Genomic DNA, 5,998 nt, shown 5'->3' on the forward strand with positions numbered 1-5,998 from the left:
ATATATATCCGTGTCAGTGTAAATTACTTGTACCTGATGATGACAAAACCTTGTCGAAACATTGTACACTTGCTGTTGTGTTAAACTTATATTAAAGTTTTTCTTCATAACCCATTCAAGCCGTCTCCAACCATCGTTAGTCTCCAAGTGGGTTCCTCGTCATCGAATATGTATTGAATTATATTTGTCATTGATAATGTGTATGTTTCCATGCTTCTACGGACTTAAATTTTGTTATTTTAATATATAATTAATTCTGTTTATTCTAAAATCAAAGAAATGTGCAAGAATAGGTTCAACAAGTGTTCATTTTAAATTTCATGTCCTATGTAATGTATTTTGTTTTGTGGAAAGAAAGACATTTAATGAGATAATATGAAGCCAATTTGTTTTTTTATTAACCAGAAAAGACTGAAATTTGATAGTTTCAAAATATTTGTCTTCCCAGTCTCTCTTATGCACTTTAAACATTTGTCTTTAATTATAAATTCTCAGAAATCTTTATTGTGTTTACTTTATATCTGTAGATAGCTTCTCACTAATGAAAACATTATCCATTGTTGAAAAAAAAAAAAGGCAGTAGTTATTTGCCAGTTACAACTTAGTTCTTTGGTCTCTAAAATAGTGCCAAAATATTTTATGATAAGGAATTTTTTCAAATGAGTGTTTATTAATCATAATCAAACATTGCTGGCCTAGTCCTAACTGTGAAGCAAAATCATAAACTATTTATAAGGCAATACATGACCAACATCATCCAGCCAACTACTTTGCTCTTTATTTTACTTTCACACATCCTTTTCATAATTCAAGTTTCATGAATTGTATAATTATTAGAATGTTTTTAATGTTTGATACTGTATTACACATTCAATGGTAAATGAAGTCGCGTCTTTCACTAGGCTCACATTCAAATTATGTTAATATTTGGATGTCTTCTGTAAATTATGGTTAAATTGTATGTCTGTTATTTTCTCAATAAATAAAAAAGAAATTAATTAAAAGTTATTAATTCTAATTTTATGGTTATTCATTAGGATTCATTTAGTGGTTTTTTTGAGGTAATGCCAATAGATGCTAATAATGTGTCCATTAAGCTACAGTTCTAAGTCTGTTGAATTGGTTGCTACAAAGATGACAAATAATGTTGGAACTATGAAATGAGCAATGGTGTGGTCCCAAGCTTTGTTTATGAAGAAAAACAAAAGCTTAAATTGAGTATAATATTTCCTTTTAAGTTTTTGGCATCACTAATATGCTCATATAAAGCTTTATCAGCCCTCAAAAGAAATGTTAAGATGTGTAAATTTATCACAATTATTTTGGAGATAATAGTATATTTAGCTGAATGCCAATGTGCAATGTAGTATATGTTAATAAGGAATCATTATATCATAGACTTTGTTCTATTTCAGTTCTATAATCTCACATGTAAATAAAGTTTTCTTTATCTGATCCATGGGTAGATATAGAAAGTAAACACATTAGCATTTAAATATTGAAATTGCTAAAATAATTGATCTTATTTAATTCAGATACAATATAATCTAAAACTTTATATTTTGTATTAAGGTAGTTTGTTGAAATAAAACTGTATTTAATGTTATAGAAAAACTCAATCAATGATCTGTTGAATATTTCACCTATTAGAATGAACCATGAAAATGATAACGTTTGTTGAAACATCGTAGACCATTGTAGTCATGTTTAAGAACACCCTTCAAACTACTGAACTAATGGAAAGTTGACACTGAATGTCATAAGAAAACGCTGAATAATTTTAAAAAAATTATTGATGTTTCTGCATACTGCAATATGGTTTTTAATATATCTGAATAATGTAAGCAACACTTGATTTATACCATTACAGTTTGTTTCTTTTATTGCAATTCACTTTTTTTTTTCAAACATGCAGGACTCATTGTGTTTGTCTTCCTTATTTTTTAATGTATACTAGCCATTTTCTTATTTGTATTTAATTTTGTGAATTATATTTATATATTAAACCTTGTGAATAAAAGTAAACAACAGTAGACCTTACGTAAGATTTTGTATTTAATTATTAAGAATACAACACCCATATATTATTGTAATTTTTATGATATATAGTATTTATTCCACCCCCACCCCCTCATACTTCCAAGATTCTACAACTGTGTATGTATAGTTATTTTGATCGGTAATTCTACTGATGCGTTTGAGTACTGTGCTTTTCTTACAAATTGTATACATTTTTTTTATTTTCTCCTGCTTATAAAATTAATCCTAGTAAGATTTCTGTACTCATTACAACAGTCTAAAAACAAAAACATACCCTATAGAGTAACATGTAAGGTTCAAAATCCTAGATAAATAATAATTACACTGGCAAATATAGGATGGTTTTGTTGCTACATGACTTTGTATTTTTTCACTTATTTTCTTCTAAATAAATTAAGTACGATATTCACTGCTGAATAACAAAATTATACAGTAAATGTCCTAATAAATACATTAAATTTAAGACTACTTTTCTTTGATTTTATTTTTATAAACTTTATTAACATGATATTAAAAGCAATACAAGCTTGTCTGACATGTTAAGTTAAAATAGTTTGTGAGAGTCTTATTATTGAGACAGCATTCAAATTATCCTAAAATGAAAACTATATTTTGTTTTTAATTATACGTATGCCCCCCCCCCCCAGTAGCTTAATAGTAAATATAAAGGCTTTTAGTGCTAAAAATTGGGTTTTGATAACCATGGTAGGCACAGCACAGTTAGCCCATTGAGTAACTTTGCATTTAAAAAACAAACAAAAAATTATGCACGTATAACCTGAATTATGAGTATGATTATGATGAAATGTTTAAAATATCAAAATCGGCGACATTACTCCAGCTTGTTCTTTTGAATTTTTTCCAAAGCTTGAGCAAGTTATCAAGCACTACTGTTTCATCTGCTCCGCGCAGTGAAAAATACCATAATTTTTAAATGATTTTGCGAAATAACATTGCAAAAATATGCGCCCGACATTTTGGCGCGCGTTTGTACATAAAAATAGCACAAATTTCTCGAAGTATTACGGTATGTGTGTTGCCGCCACGAAGTATTACGGTATGTGTGTTGCCGCCACGAAGTATTACGGTATGTGTGTTGCCGCCACGAAGTATTACGGTATGTGTGTTGCCGCAATGTTCGATCATTTTACCGTACTACTTTCGATTTTTTTTCTCACGAGCAAAATGCCGCCTCGGAAAAAAGGGGAAGTCGGATTTTTTTTCTCTCGAGAAACATGACATCCCGCGTCTGAAATAAAAAAAATAGAGGTTAAAATGAAATAATACATATGAACTTTCAGAAATCAAAATTTTGATTTAGCGGAATTGTAAAACAAAGAAAAATAATCCTGGCTTTATGGACTGAACAGGTAACCCTTTGTGTAGCTTTGTGTGAGTATTTTAAAAACTAATGAAACTTGTTACACAATAATGCATATTAAGAATTGAGCAGGTATGTGAAATTTATTCTGTTTTACGTTCTTATGAATTGATATTATACAGTATATGTAAGCGAAGTGAAACTACTTGATGTTAGGACAACCTAAAGAGTCATATGTAAAACTGATACTAGAATTTGAAATTATAGTTCTTATTTCAGCATGGATGTTTATTTTGTAACGCAGTAAAACATTTTTGATACACTTCTCTCACCTACCTATCCGATTCGTCTTAAAAGCTACAGGTGCAAGCCTATTGAAGTGAGTGAACAATTTAGTAATTATTTTTCCAAAGTCCCTACTCTCGAACGTTTGACACTCGTGTAATTTCACTTATGAAATAGCAAGGACTACTTACAACCTTAAAGATGTAGTCTTCTTAGATGTCACCTGGCAAAGTTTCAACACGATCACTCACACTGTTCTCAAATTATTGATACTTTATGAGGATTTAAACAACAATTTTAACTAAAATCACAAGACATTTCCCATAATGATACATATTAACAATATTTCTTTCAGCCTTGCGCCCGCCTCTTTGTTAATTAACGCGTTCAAACCCTTAAATATTGGATGAGTTAACATAAACTACTAGTTCATGTCAGATTCTGATCAATATATCCCGCTTTCTAATGTGTGTTGGTTGGTTTAAGCAGAACCGTTGTTGGAAACATAATATTGTTCTTGGATTTGTTAATGTTAATGATTTCTTTGATTTGGTTAACAAAGAATATTGTCAAAAAATGTCTTTTTGGTGCTTAAGTTTTAAAGAAGTGTGTAAGTTTAGAATCTTTCTGGAATTCTAGGTGGGTGGTATTCTCCGTTGAAAAGTGGTTGTGTACAAAACTAATGTTAATCTGGCTGTTCGGGTGTTTCTAGCATTGCGTTTTTATATTCGACCTGAATAATATCACTCTCGAGAGCCTAGTGATTAGCCAGACTGTGGAACTGAGGTTCCGTGCCCTATTATTGAAAAACAAACAATAAAATAATTAAAATCGCGCTACGCACTTTGGGGCCGCGAGTGCGTTATAAGACGAACGGTTAAATCCCACTATTTTGTCTGACGAGAGTAGCCCAAGATTTAGTGGTGGGACGTCTTAACAAGCTGCTTTTCTTTTGGTCACTTACTGCAAAAATAGAGACGGTTAGTGCAGTTAGCTCTCGTGTAGCTTTGTGCGAAAGTAAGAAACAACCATTTCGTGTAACAAAATAAGTAATCAATGTAAAAAAAAAAAAAATAATAATAATAATCTTAAACATTATATCCTTTTATGGGATATTTCAATCGGTTATGTGTATAAGAACAGAAATATTTGGGTAAAATATTTGTGCAAAATGCTGTTTTATTGTCTTAACCAACGTTATCTTTTATAATCATAAATCTTGTACTGCAAAAACAAGCACATCGTATTTTTCAGTCACAGATTTTTTATTTTTTTTATCTGTAAGAGTAAGTTATAACTTAATTCTAATTCGGGGATCGTCATTAATTGATTGAGATTGACAAACTGAAGATACCGAAACAAAATTTTGGGATTTTGCTAGAGTACACATTTTATTGGCGCTTTGCCAATATTTAGATATAGTCGGTGGTGAAACCAAAAATAGCACTAGGAAGGCAGACAATCAATTTTTAGTTTCAGATCACGCAAGAACACAAACATTTTAAGAGTTAAAAATTCTGTAGAGATAAAAAAATGTGAAACACTTATTTACCAGTAGATAAAACGAAAAATTCCAAACGTTATTGTACTTCGTTTTTGTTTATCGCCTTAATATCTTAAACGTCATTTCACACGACTTTTATACCCTTGGGTTTTTTAAGTTACATGTTTGTATATTTATATCTATTTCTAATGTAAAATACACAAAGTAAATAAACTACATAACTGAAACGCATAAAAGTACACAATTAAAAATCGTCAATGTTTTCCAGCAGGGAAACTGGTTACGAAATTAATACTGTACAAAAAAGATCATTATGCAAAAAATCAGTACATTAACAAAAGTGGTCAGAGAGGATTTTACATGCTTATATATGCTGTACTTGAAAATCTTATCCCTAAAACTATAAAGATCTATATAGTTGTTTAAGTATATGTGACATTACATTTAAGAAGACGGATAACAATAGCGTGCAAAGGGCACTTTTTAAGAATAGCAAGAAAATAATGTTACGACAGCAGAAGTCACGTGACCCCAGTAACACGTCATGAGCTTCTAGAAAATTCATGTCACTTCGTGAAGCCTCGAGTGTTTACTAGATGTGCGGTATTCTTGTATATAAGACCGCCAAGAAGTGACGGCAACAATTTAATTGAATTGCAGACAGAGATAAAGACGACAATTGAATCAAGCTCGTGAATTGTTCGTTCGTTGTAAATTATAGCGTTTGTTTAAGTTATAGCATGACTGTGGAAATTAAGTGTATTGCAAAGTTGTATTGAGAAAGAATAAAGTAGTTTTATTTAAGAAAGGACTTGTATCGCTAAAGTTTCTTCGGAAAGAATTTTTAC

The sequence above is a fragment of the Limulus polyphemus genome, unplaced genomic scaffold (assembly GCF_000517525.1).
Source record: "Limulus polyphemus unplaced genomic scaffold, Limulus_polyphemus-2.1.2 Scaffold137, whole genome shotgun sequence".
Taxonomy (NCBI): Eukaryota; Metazoa; Arthropoda; class Merostomata; order Xiphosura; family Limulidae; genus Limulus; species Limulus polyphemus.